The 21209-nt window shown below is 35.7% G+C and overlaps 1 non-coding gene across 1 annotated transcript; it reads right to left on the bottom strand.

Moving 5' to 3' along the window:
• Positions 1-15649: 15649 nt before the first annotated feature.
• Positions 15650-15723, bottom strand: Trnan-guu. Its single transcript has one exon. It is a non-coding gene; the product is annotated as a tRNA-Asn (tRNA).
• Positions 15724-21209: the final 5486 nt, after the last annotated feature.

The following is a 21209-nucleotide window of genomic DNA, read 5'->3' as shown; positions in this document are numbered from 1 at the left end:
GTACGTGAATTTTACAATCTCGTCGCTTGGTACTTAATGGGTCGATAAAGAAATCCAAATACCGAGAAACTACGTTTATTTGGAACAAATTTTAGCGAATATCGGATCAAGTGAACTCCTGCCAGCCGAATCCTCTCATTTGTATGTGGATTCTTTCTACGTAAACGAAAAATCATGGGAATCAGTGCGCTCCTACCATACGAATTCCAATAAAATTATACAAACTATTCGTCCCCCGACAAGTTCGTAGGAATACGATTTTCTTGTATCTGTTCTATTCATTTTTACCATTCACGGTTCTATGAGAATGTACGTTACTCGTAACACGATCGATAAATTTAACATTTATCGCTAAACATTATCTGTGTACGTGGTACAGCCACTGGACAAGGAAAAATGAGTAAACATTATTACAGTGTACCGTTTTGCTATTTGCTAGACATTTCTTAACACTCGTTAACGTAGTAATTGTGACATTTCTCTAATGTTTTCACGATCTCTGTCTCCCACCGTTCGAACGTTTCCTGGCAACGGTATTTCCATCGTATCGGTACCGTGTATTTCATCTGATGTGCTGCGCAGCGCAACGGCTCTCTTTCTCTCTCATTAGATATTCGTATCTATTTAATGAGTAGAAATACGTACACGTCTGCTAGAACATAGAATCGTTTTAACGCTTTATTGCGATCGATTGAATAGTCGGTACCGTTATGTCCAGCAGGATTTCGGGATCGTGGTACGTTGTTACCAATGAAATGAGGGATTAGAAGCGATGGAGCGTCATCTTCACCGGCCTATAAATGAACTGTATTTCTTTTAGACCTGTTTCGCACGACCCTTTGCACTCGATACCGTACACTTCTGTCTTGAGCGATGATTCACGGTCCTAGCTTTTCTGACTAATGAAACTGTACATCTGCCGGGGAATTATTCCGTCTTAAAAGAAACCGAAATTTTGAATAATTAAATCCACGTACAAATGTAGAACGATCATAATTTACAAATATAAAAATATCTGTCCATTACGATAATCAAAATAGGTATTATATAAGAATCACTTGTCCACCGACGAGCTCCATTATACACATAATGGCTAAATGAATATAAAATTTGTAATAAATAAAAATTCTGTAAGAGATAAAGCGGAAAACAAACTAATATCGTTTAATATTAAAATGTAATAAGCAGTTACAAACGAATACATATTTCATGAACTTATAAGTATTCAAACATTTTAGTCGATTTGTAGCAACGGTGCAAAGTGTATAAATTAACCATGAATTAATAATTAGGAGGAGCCTTCTCATGCAATTAACAGACTGTAAATATAAATTATTTATTATATATATATTCGATTTAAATTACCTGTATTAACATTTTTCGGTATCGTTACCTGTATGAAATCTTTCTATCATTCTAGAAGAACTTTCTCCATCTGTTTCGTAATTCAGAAATTAAAGGATCTGAATACAAAGAGCACGTGAAGCAACGAAATATCTGTATAACATTCAGTTACAAATATCTATTTTATTATTGCATATTGAACTTCAAAAATTTACACAATCGCGTTATAATATTCTACCGGAACGGCAGTATAACGATGATAGAAAATAAAGTCATTGTATTGCGATTTATTTCGTCATTTTGTAATTAAGATATATCTTTCGGAAATAAATAATAAATTTTGTGTAGCTTTATTATATAAATATATATTATACAGATGGTTGGTAACTGGTGGTACAAGCGGAAAGGGGGTGATTCTACGCGAAAAAAGAAGTCGAAAATGTAGAATAAAAATTTTTCGTTTGAGGCTTTGTTTTCGAGAAAATCGACTTTGAATTTTCGCTCGGTACGCGTGCACCTTATCACGTCTCGTTATAACGGATCTCACTGTAGATCGCTGTCTCGATGGAAAAATTAAAAAAAAAAAAAATTTTATTCCATATTTTCGACTACCCTTTTCGCGTAGAGAATCACCCCCTTTTCGCTTGTACCACCAGTTACCAACCACCATATATGTATTGTACTAAATACATTATATGAACAATATAGTTTAACATACACATACATATCAAATTAATATACATAATACATATATTTATTATATGTATACAATTATCTTCGTCTTATTATGTTATGTATATAAATATAAATATAATAGATAATTGTAAAAGTTTAATATCAACAGAAAGATCGATCAAGAGATGACTTGCTTACATGTTAGATCGTAGATAATTTCCAGTTGTTGATGATTCCGGTATCACGATATCGCGGCGAATTACAAATGAATTGGTGCAGTTTGCCATGGAGATCAGTCGCAGGTGTTTGACCCCAATCAACATGCAGATGATGCATTTGTTCGAACCCATCGTTAATTCATCTATTAGACTGTCGCTACCGGTTGAACATTACGTTCGTTCACATTCATATTAATAAATGGAAATTAAATGGAAATTTTTCATGTTATTTCGTGTGCATAGCCTGGTTTTCTCGGCGGAACGTTCACGTGCCATCCATTGTGTAATATCTTTCCAGGAATATAGGTGAAATGAGGGACGTATGATTTGAATGTAATTTTACGTACCGGCGGAATAAAATTAAAGACTCACCTACTTTTTTCTAGAAAAAAGATCGCTCGTGCTGCGTCATTCGTGATTCCTGCAGTTGTAATTCTGATTTCTAAAATTGTATGGCGATCGATCTATTAATAGATTCGCTGTCTGTGAATTGATATCACACTCGCGTGACATTTTTCTCGTATTTATCAAAATTTTAAACAAATATTTGATAACCTTAAAATAAAACACACAGTATCAGTTACTTTTCCAATTATTATAATTAATTAATTTTCGAAAACGCATAATACCATGTTGCTAATTATAAAAAGCAATAACTTTGTTTGAATTTCTGAATTTTAAACGAAGATAAGGTATTTTTCTTCCTGTAACTTCATTAAAATTTTAATACTTCGTTCAAATATTTTTCAACCCTGTACAATCCTAGGCAACGTATCTTTTCTTATGTATCGTAGAAAAGCGAAAGTTTATATTAGAAATTATTTTCATAGTACAAACTTGTTTTTCCATTTCTGTTATAAATATTATGTAAACTATATCGTACTGAAATGTCTGTCAGGAATTTTCTGCCAATAGTATCTTGCCTTTTGCGTAGAAAATTCTATTTTCTTCTCGTTAATAGAATATGTATATTCTCTGTAAAAGGAAATCGAATCTAATCGTAGTGAATTATGTCTAGCCAGATGATAAATAGCCAGAGAGTGATAGATTCTGTAGCAAATAATCGTAAGAGGATAATTATTTTTAAAGTTACTCGCAGATACTCGATCTGCTTAGATGTTTATACATATGAATGATACTAATCACATACAAATGTTCGTAGATGCTGATATTAATGAGCTTATTCTTTCTATTTTGTTTCAGGTAAGCTGTTTAGAACAGGGTTACTAATGACTGTATTCGTTCTCGAAGAGAGATCGATGGTGAGTAAGCAATTCTCATAGTTATGTACGATTCGAAAAGAAATAGATAAACAATCACGTTGTTAATTACATTATTTCTGCTACTGTTAGTTCTTTTGGAAACTTCGAGTTATCTCATTATTCCTCTATTCTCTTTACTAATTTGAACCTTATGTCGATTCTATTAATCGTTAATTTACGTCCGGTCTCCTTGACAGGATATTTTTAATTAAGGTTTTTTCCTCTGTCGTATAATTATTTTAATAAAAATTTCATTTACGATATATTGTTGCGACGAATGAAACGATTGATCAACAGCGGTTCAATTTCTGTTATCGGCTTCCTTTGTGCTTTCATTCGCATTTTTAATATCGCGCAAATTTACCTTGCAGATCGTAATTACGCGAAACCGAATACGATTTACTTGCGTTATAGGAAAAAATAATTTAAATCTTTTACGACACGTCGATTATTATACTTTGTATAAAACCACGTCGATGATATTTTACGGCAATTAGCTCGTTTGTTAATTATGTGAAAATTAACTTTTACGTCGATAACGTTCTAACGGTTCCTCAATCGAGCGTGTGCATGTGTTGGTGCTTAAACACGTATAGCAGGTATTCGTTGCTACGTTAGTGAATGATTGATCGATTCGAAAGCGATTACTTGTACCTTGGGTTAACTGTAGGCATGGATTTGCACCAATTTACAACGCGATTAAGTCCACGATGTCTTGGCAATAATTAACAAGAGGAGCAGGTTAATGGTGCTCTAAGCAGAATCTACTATCTATTGTGTTCAAATTCCTCCAGTAGAACGATCGATAGAATCAACAAACAATATTTGAACGCATGCATTGAACGCGTAAAAGCATCTCCTATGAAAACAGCCACTGATTTCTAATCGCTGTAATCACCAGGCAAAATATTATCATCGGAAATATTATTATGCGTTCGTATTCCGGAGATATTTAACGGTTTGCTAAATTTCTGTTTCTAAAGTATTTTGTACGAGGAAGAACTTGAGGAGAATTCGTTGATGTTTTCTAAGTATCATGCCAATAACTGTACATGCCTATTTATGAAATTATCTTTCAGAAAGAAACGTTTAACATAAAATAAATTTTATACGTCCTATTATGATGTTTACGGATTAATATTTGAATAGAATGAATATTCATAGAGAAATTAGATTTAGAAAGTTCTCGACATTTGCGTCCAAACGTCCCATTTAATATTCGATATTCCTAAACTTTGAAAGAATATCGCTTTTGAAGTGACATTAAATACACACTTATATTTATTGCTTTATGTAGTAAATTATTTCGTTAGTTTACTCTAAGTTTATGATGTTGTATCGCTTAGAGTGAAAAATATAATTAATCCTAGAATCGATGTATAAAATAAAACTAGTAAAAATCTTCTTCTCTTATGATACAATAGTTAACACGAAGCTATTTCTACTTAAAAAACCAGTCAAAATGATTGGTCTTTAAAAAATACGTAATAGAATATTTTTATATTTATTGATTTATTACTTTCTTACAGAAGCAATTCCATGTTGTGTAGTACATTTTTGGTATTATTAATCCATCTGGGACCATCATTCCTAAACGAGACTTGACAAATTTATAAAATTGTAGAACCAGTCATTTTTGCTGGTGTGGTATTTCTAGCGTCAGCATCTAGCGATCTAGCGATTGGTACGGAATTTTCCTGATATCTGATATCATCGTATTGATGATACGCAGTCAAAATTTTGAAGTTGTACAAAACGAAGAAATTGGTTGATTGGAGTTCGATAAACAGATTGCAGCACCCTTTTACACTTTGACAAGTACCAGCCATTTTGACTGGTGTTGGTATAAGCAGCCTTGATATCAAATTATTTTCAGTTTGAATACATAAGAAACAAAATAAATTATATTATTCTTTTAGTTATCGTTGCGAAAGTCATTAGTTAGTCAGTAGTACTAGTGTTAAACAGGAATTAAGTCGTAATGGTGGAGGAAGCGATATAGAAAATTCAATTGGGTTAAGGATCAAGTATGTACATAATCGAAGATGAATAAGAATAAAACAAATATGACCATTCTTTGTGTACATACAATTTAAATTACTCGAAACCCATTATGTATCTTTGCATATGTATTTCGAATGCCACAATTCCTTTAACCGAGTAAGTAATCCATCTCACAGAGTATAACTAATGTACAAGAAAGCTATAAGGATAATCCGTTGGGTTCGATTGTAAAATCTCATCCGTATCTGGCACGCGAATTCTCTTTGTGCGATTATTTAGAAGAGGAATTGAGAGACACGAAACTGATACCGGCTTGGTGATTTTCTTTGATCCATCTGTTCGTGCAAATGGTTTTTTCGCGAATGGTTGAAAGCTACTTCTACTGGCCGATTTGAAATGGATATGGCGATGTTGTTGGGCAGATAGAAATTTCGCCAAGAGGGAAAAATAAAATTCGAGTTCTTCCTGGTTCAAACGATACGCGCGGCCGGTCAACACCTAAGGGTTGTAAGTTATGGCGACGTTTTGACACGAATGAGCCGACCTTCGGCCTGCGTAACGGTTCATGTCTTAACAGGCAAAGGCATCTGCAAGTGTAGAGAATTTTTAAGAGATACTTTTCAAAGTTGTTTTGCGTTATTCAAAGGACGCATTTGTCTCATCTGGCGAGACAAGGGAGTTCGAGCGCGCCCTGTCACAGGGCTTGAACATGTAGGAATGAGGCTGGGACGACGTGAAACAGCAGCAACGGCAACGCAACAACAGCGACAACGTCGAACGAGCGTGTCTCGTGTGCAAATGGCAAGGCATTTCGTGCATCCTTGGATAATATGCGGCGCAATGCCAAATGCCAGCACGTCCGCATCGCAGCCAGCCTTCCAATATGCATGTGTGCAACCTGCGCTCCGCACGCGCATCCTGCGTCTATATGCGTGCACTTGCAACTCGTAAAAACGACTTGCACATATTGATGGCGAAGCTGCTTTCTCGAGATGTTTTTTCGACGATATTCCCCTTCGTGATCAAAACAACAGGCCTCTTCTTTATTCCAGCGATCTCGTCGATCGGACAAAGCGTGGAATTTATCAAATCGCCGAATATTTACGGTAGCTGAGGGAACTGCTCGAACACCTGTAGAAGCGCTTCATGAATATGTTACGTGTGTTGTGCGAAATGTTTTGAAAATTCATCGGCGTAACCGGACCGATTATCATTTTTATATTCGCCAACTTTCAGCTCCACGTGAAACTGTACGTCAAATTTGCAAGATATTTGGCGCAACGGTATACTTCACTGAGATCGAACCAAGTACTTGGACAGTCGAACGAGCCTCTGAGAAGTCAATTCGACTAACTCGTGCTTTGTCAAGTTTTTGAGTTTCGTTATTCGAATACCTAAATGATTCATAATTAGCATCTGTTTAAAGAAAAGAAAAGTTGATTGGTCGCGAGAAAATGATATAACGTAAGCTTGAAGGAAATGCTTGAAATAGTTGCAATTGTTACTTTTCGATTTATGCAGTTAATTAATTCGACTTCTGAGCAGCTCGATTATCCATTGTTTTAATAAGCTTTAATATTCAATGAGGCCATAACACCTAGTATGCGTTTAAAATGATTAATAAATATTTTGTAGCTTCTGTATACATTTTCATATCGAAATTTGTCAATACAATTAAAACAGCCGTGTCTCGTTACGATGCAATTGAAATTTGAAACTGTTTTATATAACGCATACAATATATTTTCTATGGTAAATGTTGAAATACTTACGTGGGTGCAAAATATTTGTCGGCCTCTGCTTCAGCTATCAATAGTATATTGTTGTGTGTGTTTTTTTAAATAAATTTTTAATAACCACATACAATCTGCTCGGACAATACATAAATTATGATTTTCCCGTTTATTTTATGCCAACGTCCAAAGCGAGAATATGTACGCTATTAAAGGTGATACGCGTCATTGCACGACATTGAGAAAAATAACACTGTGGTACAAGCCTACAAAAATATTCGCCAAATGTATGATAATGAAGCTGTCAGTGAAGAGACGCGCCAACGATTGTTATTCATTTTCACTCTGCGGATGTTCGCTTAAGGACTAATCGCAGTTAAATGACCAAACATTTGCGGATGAGACGTGTCGTAGACTCTGAGAAACAAAAATTCCTCACAGTTAGCGTTAATCTTTAACAAGTTGAGAAATAGACGAGCAAGCGTCCTAGAATGAAATATACAACACGTGGACGTACAAAAGAATACTAGTAATATTTTATCACGTAAAACCGACAGAACTTTACATCCACCTAATACTTTTATTTCTTCCATGTAGATCCGTGGATTTGCATGTGTGTGAGCTTAGCTTTTAATCCTGTTTAATCGTATACGTATGTATATGTAGCGTGCTTCTGTACGTTGCTAGAATTAATTAAATATTTCTATACGTAGTTGTAATTAAAGGATTAAGATCGACCCGAATAGCTGTACAGGCACACGGATCAACGACATCTTAACTTTCGCGATTGGTATTTTCGTGCTTTCACCCTTCTCCTCCTCTCTTTCTCTTTTCGTCATCATCTCTTTCGGACTATACAAACGTAGATTCGTCTTGCTAGTTTTAACTGGGCATAACTTTCACGTTACGTTGATAGCGATATATATTTAACGAATATAGGGAATGATCATGCTGTCCTTCGCGGATGTGCTACTTGCTTTCTCCGGCAGTTAAGCTTATCTTCTCTTAAAATACCTAACTCTCGGCAGATGACCACTTGACACGAGAAGGATCGTTCACATAAGCTCGATAGCGTCGAAAACGAATGACCATCGGCCGTTACGAAGTGCTTAGTCAGCTACTCGAGGAAGCACCTGCACGTAATGTCCGATGTCGCAGCATAGATGTTCGTAGGTAGTTGACTTCGCCTGGAAAATTCGGAATACTCGATTTCACGGACGACGGGTCGCGCTGTATAGCCCGATCGCTGCTTTCGCCCGGTTAAAATCGAAGAATATCAGCTTTTTTTGTCTTCCGGCCACTGCACGTCATTGTTATTTCTGCTGTTCGCTTTTTACGTTCCAAAGTCTGCTACAGATCTTGCTCGACTCTAATATTTTCCTCTGCATATAAGCAGAGGTATTATTTTTTACCGAGAGATGCGTCGAGAAACCCGATTTTTCGATTCGCCGATCTCGGATCAAGAACCTTGTGCGATCTGGAATCTGTCGAGACTCCAAGTGCTTATTTTCTTTCGCAAGTATCCGTTTCGTAGGGATTTCAATAAATTTCGTTTGTAAAATTAAGAAATCTTTTATTTGTTTTTATTCTTCTCTACATAAACGACTGTGATCGTCCGATGAGATTTATACAGTTCTGCTATCTATACACGTTGAACATGCATCATATACAGTACAATTATAGCACGATTACGGTACGATATAGTACAATTAAACTAAATTAATATGATACGGTGTATGTCAGAACTAATAGTCGGTGATAGTTTACGATATCGTGATTGGTGGTACGAATTAATATCCCTGAGAGAATAAAGAAGATTTTCACGGTGCTTTTTGTGATTTACACGTGCCTGAGTTTCATTTGGAAGAGCAAATGCATCTTTGTATTACGGAAATGTTACAACAATTAAGAAAATGATGTACAGAATACAGTTACACCGATTGCACTTATTTGGCTTATTTTTTGTTATAAGACAGGAGCGTGTCAGTTTAATATATCCAATTCTAAGTCTCGTGAGAATAACTTTCTTATAAAGCAAGAGATTTTCTTACGTTAAATAAATCATATCATCTCAGTGTTCTCTGTTCGTATAAAATGTCATTTACCCGAGTCTCGAGATCTCGAAACGTTTCATGTTCCGAGAGGTTTTGAGTTTTCGAGTATCTCATGCTTATTCTTTACTCGTTTGAATCGGTGAGTTTTGTTACACTTACGGTAAGAGAGCACAAAGTGTTCGTACAATTGAACTGCAAAGATAGAAAGAGAAATATCTTCTATACTCTTGAACACGTATATTGAAATATAAAAAGAAATATAAAGTTAGAAAAGATATTTCCATACCACTGCATTTATTATAGCATACGTATTAATAAAACTGAACAGAGATTACATAGAATGTACATAAAAGGATGATGGTGAAATTATTTGATAACTTGTAACGCGATAAAGTTCATACAATGGTCGTATCTTGTCAAAAGTATTTATATAGCGTCTATCGCTAAATTAACGTTTATTTATAGATAATACTTCATGAGCTTCCCTTTTCGAAAAATATCCGCAATCTATCGTGCATGGTTAATATTAAGTTTAACTCCACATTTTTTGCCTTTTTTCAAAATCTCTTTAAGATACTCTTTTGACATTTATACGACGTGACATTTACATTCATATGCTGTTAACCAGTTTCTGTGTATACTTATCGCCGAGTTGTACACTTGCGTATATTTCGATATATTTAGTCAAATTAAAAAAATGTTTAATAGTTTTTTTAACAATTAAAATTAAAGTAATATTTAATAAAACGAATGTAGAAAATATTTCCCTTTTTATTTCTAGAATAAACCGACTCTTTCGTCTCTCGTTCTATCGCAATCATCGATCGTCTGATAAAAACTATCGTAATCAATGTTTGCTCTGGTTACAAGAAATCTATCGGAAAGATAGTAGAAAATTCAGTTTCACAGGGTAGTTTTTGCCTCGTTAAAATAGCAGCGACGCTCAGTGCGCACTCGAATTCTCGAAATTTCGTCACTTGATTATAATTCTGTGTAGCGTGCGAGTATTTGTGCAGATCAAAGGTTCCGGAACGCCTCATAATTTTCTAAACTACGCCGTTTCATTGCAGCGGCTAGGTGGTACGTTGGAGTTCGCATTTATAAGCCTGTCATTTAAACATTCCTGTTACTTCGTATGAGATATCTTCCGCTAGAATGCCCAATGGTTATCAAACACGCGTAATGCTGGATATTGGTAAGCGAGATAGCGTGGAAGCTGATTTGCTTAAAAGTTGTATTAATCTCTGAAAACGCGATTCGAATTGAATTCATTTTAAACAGCGATATACAGAAAGGCGCGTTCTCTCTGTATAAAACAGATTTCGGTTTGTATTCATTCGAATGGGATATAATGTGTTTTTAATCGCAATTACCCGAACGATTCACTTTTATATCTTCCTGTCGTGATTTCTTTTCACGTGCGTAATTTCGATAATATTATTCACGTTGGCGAATCTTAATCGTGCGTGGATCTTCGATAAATTTCGATGAACGTTCACTGTAAATCGTGCGAAAATCGTTTAAAGTTCCACATTATTGCCAGTATCTCCTAAGCAATTTCGCTAACGTTTACAGCCTGCTTTTCATTATTTTCCATTAATTACCGAACTTTACCGAACACCTGTGAAGAAATAATGAGAGCACGTAACAAAGAAACGCAAGGAGCCGATGAAACGTGAAATAGTAAAAACTTTGACTCAAACTTATCCAAACTGTCGTAAAAAATTAGTTTTGCAAGTTTACAATCAAGCAGAAGGATGAAAACAACTTTTAATTCCAGTGAAACGAAGGGAACCTACGGAATAGCTTTTCACGCATTATGCAGCGCTCTTCGTACAACACAGCTCTTACTGTGCAGCATGATTCGTGAACACACGACCATACTTAAGAAGATGAATGTACAAATTAAACTAAGCAAAAATACATCGTACCAACATATAACCCACATAACTTAGCTTTCGTGTTACGAATCATTAAATCAAATGGTCACAATGTGTGTCTTATGCCTCGACCGCGTTACTGCACGTCTTAGCGTTATCCGCATATACAGCTGAAGTATCTTTCGATTATATGTGAAGTTTACAAACAGTTTTTATTTTTCCACTTCTATAAAACAGTAGTCAACCGGCGAGGATAAGATTCTGATTGTCTAAAATTCTACCTGATTCACGTTGATCGATATTCCTAAGGGCTAGACAGTGTCAGGGCTCAAGACACGTTCATAGTATTACTGGTACTAATAAATCTGATAGTGGTATTAGTGATACTAATTACAACAGCGAGATCTAGAACAATTAATTTTAAAGCCCATGGGTAAGTGTTTTAGCGCCTGTTATTTTCTTTTACTATGCGATCAATGCTAAAGCATTCAGTGTCACGTGTCAAGACACGAAGCAGATACTTTCAACATGATCTTTAATCATCCATAATTAGGTGTTGAGGTTGTTAAATGTATGCACAGAGGAACGCGTGGATAAATTGTAAAGTAGAAAATATATTTTAATACAGAAGTGTGAGTACAAGTAGGAATATCATTTGAGCTGGTGCAGATCCGCACGCTAGCAGTGTTACCCTATAACTGAAAACCCCGAAGCCATCGTTGCCTGTCTACTGTCCATGGTCTGCCTTCGTCCCAGTCTATTGTCTATACGCTGTCGATGGCTTCAGTTTTTTTTTTTTATTTAGTTGTTTACATTCACAATTTGTCCGATTTGGACATTTGGTAGAATTAATGGCCTCAGTGTTTGAGAAAACTAAAAAGACCAGATGTAGAGTTTTCCTGGAAGTGGTGACCACTTTAACACTAGGAAACTAAACTAGGACATACGTTCATACGATATTTTATAATTCATTCACGAGACGAATCTGCCCATATTCTCACGTTGCTACGATATTTACTAAAATCGAAAGTTTATTTTGCTATGTTCTCTCGCATCTCGTGTGCATTACGATTTACGTCTCTTCGTACAAGATTCATCTTAATCTGTATACCAATTGCACTTGTTGACGCATTAGGCACAGGGCCAAACCAGCCGCACATATTAAATTAACAGACTTGGCGTATTCCAATTGTATATTTTCTTATGGTGCAAGAAGGATGGTGAGACGGTTGCTTCTTTCGTTGCCAGTTTAACGAGCTCCTGTAAGTGCTCGTGGCTAAATGGATGAGTATGAGAAAAGCAGTTTCATCGAATCATATACGCCATCGCTGTAGTATTTCTGGCGCGGAGGATTTTTCAGAAGCTAATGGACTGAAACGCGAAATCGTGGTACGTAGATCGCGTACGTATACGCGAACAGGTGCCTCGCGCAGTTATCCATCGTTCGCTGAGAGCAGCTACAATTCTCTGGCTGTTCTTTAACCAGGGATTCAATCTTTGATACGAGCGCTAGAAAGTTTATCGGGCGGCGCCGTCTTACGACACTTGGCATTAATTGCTTTTATCATTAGTCTCGAAGCGACGTTGAATTATGTAACAACTCGGCGCCAAACGTATTTCTACGAACGGACGATTATTTATTCAAATCCCGCAATCGTGCGTTGCGTGGTAAAAATTCTTCGCTTTTCTGAAATTCCGAAATAACTCGATTTTCGCGATGGGAGCATTTAGCGCTGTTACTCGAAGATCTCTAGTACACCGAACAGAATGCATAGCTAACTTTGCTGCACTCTTCAATCTTTCATACAGGGTGGTCCTTACCGAAAGAAATAAAATACGTGTAATACACATAGGCCGTAAAATCAACCCTTTCGATGTAAAATCGACCCTTTATTTTTCGTTATAGTTCGATATCGCAAGCTGACTTCTCCGCGTCACATTCAATCATTTTCGTTCGAAAATGTACGAATGTAATAGAAATCCCAATACTTCGGAACGATACTACATACAACAAGCCACCGTGTATGTTAAACGTTTAATATTAACATTTTACTGTTAAATATGTATTACGTGGCGTTTAAATGTTTGCTCTAAGTACACAGATAAATGTTGCATAAATTCTCACTAGTTAATGATTAGTGAATTGATCGTAGGTTGTTACGTGAACAGGAATGTGTTAATATATTACCGTACAGGATCAACAGCGTATCCACATTTATTGCATCGATTAAAAGCTAATGTCTTATTGCACTCGATGAATTATCTTTAATTCAACGTGGTTAATTTCTTGGAATATATTTTTTTCGCGTAATTTTGCAAGATACATAACATTCACGTTTTCAATAAACTCGCACACTTTTTATCGCACGTGTTTGCAACGTCTGCGTCGTTCTATATTTTCTCGAAATTTCATTTCATTATTAAATCAATGTTGTGTTTTCGTATCACGAAAAAAAGACAAAAAAAAAGAAACACTATTTTTGTATTATTGAAATTTCCAGGAAATTCAAAATATTGCTCGGAAGCTGTGTTTATTTTGTAATGTGTTGCGTTGTTATTATTCATCTGTTCAATAATTTCTATTTGTTAATAAAAAGTAAAAATGACTAAAGTAACTACTATATTTGTGTTTCGAGTATATTTGAAGTGTAAATTTTTGCAGCATGAAAGTTGAGAAATTTATATGAAACTACGTATCATTTTTTAACCATTGCTTTATGTTAATGCTATTTTACGTCGATTGTCTCACCAGCTGACAATTGCATTTCTCAGAACTAAAATTACAATCTCGTACTTAAAAAGTGCACAGAAAATAGAAATCCAGCAAAAGATAAACCGTGATTTCTGCGTTGTTAGTACTGAATTACAATTTCTCAATTTTTTAGTCATCTAAAGTACCAACGACGATGTGTAAGAAATGCCAATGTTATCGAATTCTCTTCATTTCTCTTTATTCGCCTGTGCGATCAATTTATTCGCGAAAGAATAGCAAAGAGTAGCAACACTTTCCAAGCTTTCGTGTTTTCTTTGAAAAAGGAAATTGCAACACATTGGAACACAAGCTTCAGGTTAGAATATTTTATCCGTAATTTTGCTTGTTCTTCTTGGTGCATTCACCAATGCCAAGGTTGTAGGACAAACAAACGGAGCGTATACGCAAATCCGAGCACGTACATCTTCTGTTTGCATATGCGCGGCCTCTTCGACCTCACAGGCTGGCATGCTTCGGCGCTTCGCATCGGTTTTATGGCTTGCAGTTTGCCCGGAAATCGTCCTTACTCTACCACCATTTTGCTAGGACATGCACGATTTTCGACGGACACCAACGATTTCTCGCGAAATTCTCCTCGCCCCGAGGGGAAAAAAAAGCAAAGGCAGTGCCACTCTATTATGCCGGCTGCATTGTCCAACGTATCCTTGCATGAGACGTGACAGCGTAAAACGACTTGCCGTTGTTCTAAGCGAGTTTTTACACTTCACATTCCTGGAAAAGGAAATTTACGTCCATCTGATCCTGCTTTCGGAAGAAAAAATAAACTTCAGATTTTTTTGAACGAACGTCTTGCGTTTCCCAGGAATTCAAACGCTCGCCGTATTCTTACGCGCGACGTTCGTATAAAAATCATTCAGCAGGGAGAAACGAGATGTTTTTAATAAACATTTTATTATAGGGTCAGATACATAGGCTGAGAGGAAACTTTACGTTTGATTTTCCTCCCAAGCTTTGTTTTTAGCTATGTAAATTGATAAAAAGAAAATATATGTGATAAGAGTTTGCGATATGGTAAACGTATATCGAGAGCTGTTTTTTTCTGAAAAGAAATATATTGCCAGCCTTGCAATTTTGTGGCAGAAATCACGAAATTCTTTTGTATATAATCTTCCGTTTTTATTTTATTCCACATCGAACACAATTATCTTTTATTTATTTATAATTTTACATTCTACACAGCCTATCTCCTTCATTTCGTCTCTTATTTTGTCGTAACATTTATGATATCGCCCTTTTGCTTATCGAAGATATTCGGTAAGGTTCAAACTTCAAATTAATCTAATAAATTTGATTTATTTATCTATTTAATTAATTAAGTAATTGATCTAAATCCTCGATCTGAAATCTGTTTTATTGCAATTGAAATAAAAGATCTCTCCCTAAACACACGTTAGATATTAATCGAAGACAGAGTTTAACTTTTAACATAAACGTCGAATCAGTGCAACATCGAAGCTAAAGGATTAATCAATTAGTGTTCAGATTAATTAAATTCACGATACCTACGGCTATCGAAGACGATATAAAAATTTCAAATATAGTCTCAGGAACGACGAATGTCGTATATTAAATCTCCAGATATCATCGATATTGATCTATTTATACAAAAATGTTTTTATTAAATTCTCAAATAAACAAATGAAGAGGATTGTTCTTATGTTTATGAAATTGTTGTATGTATAAATAATTGAGAAAACAAAATAAACCGCCCCCGGGTGGGCTCGAACCACCAACCTTTCGGTTAACAGCCGAACGCGCTAGCCGATTGCGCCACGGAGGCTGTTGCAAGAAATGTATTTCGTAAAGAACATGTTTATACTATTCTCCATACTGTTTTATTGAAATGTTTGGTAACGAATATGCGTAATCGTCAAATATTTAGTTTATTTTGTAACATTTGATACGATATTATATGCGTATAAATCTTCTTATGTTTATCTATTACGCGCCTAAGTATACTTTTCAGTTGTACGGAAATTCTCATTTGTTTTGTAGTAGCAAAGTAGCTGCTAAATTGGAACAATTTTAGATGCCGTAATACGCCTATGAAACGTGCATAGACGGTGCACGGTAAATTGGATCGATGGTGCGAGAAACCTGATGGGAAAATCTAGTTTTTATAATTATTAAATCAACGCGTAGATTGATAGCTCCAAGGGAACGACCTTTCTCGTAGAGAAATTTCAGAAACCATTCAAAGAGATTCGATTGTGATGAACAATTGGATGGAAAAAGAGAAACGAAAACGCAAATTATGCGAAATTAGCGGAAATAATATGCCGTAGCGGATGCGATATATGTACTTACGAAACAATATTCTTTCCGCTGATAGCATAGGAAGCTGGTGTTGCAACCGACGTCCATAAGATCCAATCTCCTAAGGACTATCCTAACTGTTAAATATCAAAGATTAGAAAAAAACAATCCCACTAGCGGGAAACACATTTACCAGAGGATGAAATTTACCAGGATTACGATATCGTTCCGTGGGATGACAAAAAATAAAAGAAGAGACAAAGAAAAAAAAAGAATAGAGAAAGAGGGATTATACTTGGACAAGGAGAGAGAAGTTTCGTTTCAATGCTTCCGGTGGTTTTTCGCGTTATTATCATGCTTTAAGAAAGGATGAAATAATTTTACTCAGAAGGGAAGTTGCTAGCGAATTGCGAAGCGAGAAAACGGATATTGCGCTTTCACCCTTAACTACGAGTCACCCTTCAGTGAGGGAAGTCTGAGTTTTTATTTTATTACGACCGTCTATTGGAAAATTTAAGGGCCTCGGTACTCAACCGCTATCTTATAGAAGTCTAATAAACAAATATATATTGCAGAATGTACAATTATATTAGATTAAGAATAACATTGCAGAATGTACAATTATATTAGATTAAGAATAACGATTGTTATTGGTGGTAATCGGTAAGTTAGAAAATTAAAAATATTGATAATAATTTGACAGACTGTAAGTCTGTGGTCTGAATACTGAAGGTTGAAGTCTGAATTCTACAGATTGAGTGTCTGTACTCGAAGGTTAAATACGTACTAAATATATATGTATTTGGAATTGAGGAATTTACCTTCTAACAAGACAATGTTAGGCTAAATTCGGTAGTCTGTAATACTGATTGTTCCGTCATATGTATTCACTCGTCTCAAACACGAACTGGCTACAGGTCTAACTTATATGCTTTTTAAAAAGAAATATTCAACTGCTAAATTATCGTTGCGATTAAAATGTGCAACAGATCGATGGAAATTAACGCGATAGAATTGCTTGTTCATATGTGTATTAAAGATGTGTGTGCTTTAGAAATTATGTAAAGTGTTAAAAGCGCAGGGGAGTGATAGTAAAGTGACGCTTTAACCAGACTTATCATTATCGTGCAAAAAGTTATCAATGCTTACAAACAGTAAATAAATCCTTATCTTTCTTAGAGCCAAAGCGAGCGTTTTATATTACGCCATTTAGTAAGAACTGAAAATAGAAGTAGCGACATGTACTCATGTCTTATATAATCGGACGTCTGATTATCACGATTACTATTACTCATAAAACATGTTCGTATTTTTGAAGCAGCACATTTTTCCTCCAACACATTACCACAGTACATAAGATAAACCGATTCTCAAAAAGATTTTCTCCTTTTTGTTCTTTATGTAGCTTAATAAATTTGGTCATGAAACGTTAACAGCCACTGTCCACGATACTCACGAATTCTTCACAATTGAAACGTTACTAATTGGAATTAGCATGTACTTGGTATTCTCTTTCCAAGCTTAATCATTTTCCAGTATCATCGAAAATGTCTGATAATTTGAATGGTCGTATAGCGTCGTTCAATTTTCTCACCGATGAGACAGGACAAGGTGGGGTAGGATAGGGACTGAGTGAAAAAAATAAGAGAAATTTAAAGCATTCATTCCGCAATCCATTAACGATGTATCTCTACAGGCACGTACATGCCATCGAATACTCGGCGTACAGACAAGGCCTATGCTGGCACGACGCCGCATTTCCAAAAGGACGGTATTTACAGGATGATTTCGAGGCACGTGCCAGTACGTAGTAGCGACCATCGATACCTACGTTTGGCATTTTCAAAGGAGTTATTCAACGAGGTATGCTCTAGTCTGCCCGCGAAACCATCTGAATAGAATGCCAAATCTCCTATTCCCCTTGCATACTATGTCTCGTTCTCTCTCTGTCTGTGTCTTTGGTCCTTTCTCTACTCCCTGCCATTTCCCTCTTTGTTCTCCTTCCAGTCTCTCTTTTCCTCCTATACATGTAGGTATTTTTAATATACATTTTTCTATTGAAATTTATTTGTCAACTTGGTCATTTTTATATTCTCTCTGTTCGTGTCTTTGGCCATTCCCTCTTCGTTGTTTCTGTCTCTCATCTTCTATACATGTAACATATGTTTTAATATACATTTTTCTATTGAAATTTATACATCAACTTATTTGCCAACTTGGTCATTTCTATATTCTCTCTGTCTGTGCCTTTGGCTATTTCTCGTCTCCCTGTCATTTCCCTCTTCCTTCTTGTTGCAGTCTTTCTTCTCCTCCTATACATGTAGGTATTTTTAATGTACATCAAATTATTTGTCAAGTTGGTCATTTCTATAGAATAAAAAATGGAAAAGATCGGTGAAATTATACTATTATTATATTTATTTGTGCTCCGTGGCTTTTAGCTCCGGATAGCTTCCGGTTATATCTTCATTTACAATATATTACATTCTCTTATCTTATATACTAATCTCAGCACAAAACCTATCACCATTATAATCTCATTAAATTAGAATTAAAAGCAAAAGTGAACTTAACATAGATCTTAACTTCAGCTCATCTTGAACTTAAGCAGTGAAATTATGTAAGATAAGCATCTTACTCTCTACGTTTTGGTCTGCGAACGGCTCATATATATATTATATTATTATGTTATATACGTAAACATAAAGTCTCATCTACCTACACATTCCCACCTCTCTACCTCTCTGATCTCTTTCCTACTTAACGCTGCCAAATTATTTTGTCGTTGTTTTTCTTGCCTCTCTGTGTTAGCCTAATAAACAAATGTATATTAACTTATATTTACTTATCTATCTATCCATCTCTCTACCCATTCATCTATCCCATCCTCTTTCCACCTGTTCCACCTCTATCCAACCTAGCGCCAGCTAATTATTTTGTCTTTGATCTTTCTGCCCCTCTGCATTTCTGCCTGTGGATTGATTAATCGAAGACCGAAGTTCAAAGCCGTTTGCCATTTACGTAATCTCGGCTGCACTTACCGGATGTAGCCATGTAGCACGTTTAACGATCTACATCGATCGCTTTCTTGATGGTGCAGCGACACGCAAGAACGTGAAACGGAATGAGGTTGTTTGATTAAGTGTCGGGATTTACCGATTGCCAGATAATAGCACGTCGACTGCGCGATAAGAACGGCTAGACGAGTGTCTTGTAAAAAGGCACAGAGTCGATTACAAGGACACGATCTTCTTTATCCAATCGTTACGTGTCCATCATCTTTGTCATACGTTTATATTATCTTTACCATAGATCAGTGAAGAATCGATGCCGAAGCTATGAAAGCGGTATATTACTTTGAGAATGTTTTATATTCATAAAAAAAGGAAAGCGGTATGATAAAAATCTCAATAGCTACGAGATATTAGCCGATAAAGGTACTTTAAAACGACACGAGTTGATTTTAGCCTGAATTGAATCTGCAATGAGGTGATAAATATAACGTATATTATGCATACAAAAATAAAATTGTAAAACTACTCGAACGATTCTTTACGTTATGAGTTTTCTACGTGTAAGATCTTAGGTTTGCTAATTTGCTATGTATACGGCATTATATTCGCCCTAATCGGTTATTATTAGTTTATCAATAACACGAACGATATCTATTATCAACTTTGTTCCTCTACTTTATTTTACGTTTTTCACGTTTCCAAACATAATCAATATTTTTTTGAACCGTAATTGCACTTTTTTCATGTAATATTTTATTGCGTTGTTGTATTGATTATTCTTTTGGTACCAACATCAAAGTAACATACATAAATGATAATTCTGTCGCAATGCAGTCACATTCACGTGAAATTACTGCTGGCAGAGTGACACGGTTCGAAGGTTCACTTATTGTTTGTTGCTTACAGGAATAGTCCATTAAAATATACAAATTTAACATACATATTTACAAATAAAAAATGAGCGTCACAACTAAAAAAAAGCTGCATTAGGGTGCTGTATAACGACTTCTTGATAGTAGAAAAAGCCTTATATTCAAAGAATATATCAATTGCGGAAAGTACGTTATTAATATTAATGGCCATGCGGTTTATGCCGGTGCGGTAAGCAAATTCGGTGTTGCGCGGTGAGCGTAGAAAATTTTATGTTGCCGCAGATTTGTCACGGGAACATTAATTCCCTAAGTCTGCGTAATATCAGCAGTTTATGAGATCGTTAAACACTTTACGTACAAATAAGATGTCACGAAGCTTTTGCTCTTCGATGTTGCGATGCCAAGATCAGACAGAATTAGTTGATAGTCTTAACTGATGATAGGGATCATCGCAATGTCTCGCAGCTAGATGTAAGAATCTATGTTGCATTCTTTCAAGCGTAATAATATGGGCGTTGAAACAAGGAGTGCAGACCATCGACCCATACTACGATATTAGCCTCCGTTAAGGCACAGTAGAACAGTATTACAGTAATTGCGCTATGAAAAAATTTAGCAGCTCTATAAATATAAGGCTGAATGATCTATAGCAGCGGAAAATAATGCGCTTGTAGCGCTCAGGAAAAGTTAAATTTGAGAAGAACATATCGCCTAGATCCCTTATTGAGTTAGCAGAGCTTTGAACTAGATCATCTAGAGAGAGATCTGACTAAATCTTACGATACAACGTTTATCTGTATTGAGGGATGATCTTTTCGTTGTACATCAATTTTCCAGACTGTGTAGGTTTCGCTGGATTGATAGAGCGTAGGATGGACAATATGAAAGATCTTAAACTAAATCGATAAATTAGAAAGTAACGGAAAACGATGTTGCATATCCTCTGACTAAATCTCGTGATTCACAGCATTTATCTGTGTCGAGGGATAGTCCATTGTACACTAGTGTTTCAGTCTATGTAGTTCTAGGATGGATTGGCGATACTATGAAAGATCTTTAAGTTATCAGCACGGAGGAGGTATTTGCAAGAGAGGAGGGCCTCAGACGTATCATTCAGGAATAAA

This window comes from Bombus bifarius, unplaced genomic scaffold (assembly GCF_011952205.1).
Source record: "Bombus bifarius isolate JDL3187 unplaced genomic scaffold, Bbif_JDL3187 scf7180000008035, whole genome shotgun sequence".
Lineage (NCBI taxonomy): Eukaryota > Metazoa > Arthropoda > Insecta > Hymenoptera > Apidae > Bombus > Bombus bifarius.
The sequence above is the reverse complement of the archived record's forward strand: the minus strand, read 5'-3'. Positions and strand labels throughout refer to the sequence as shown.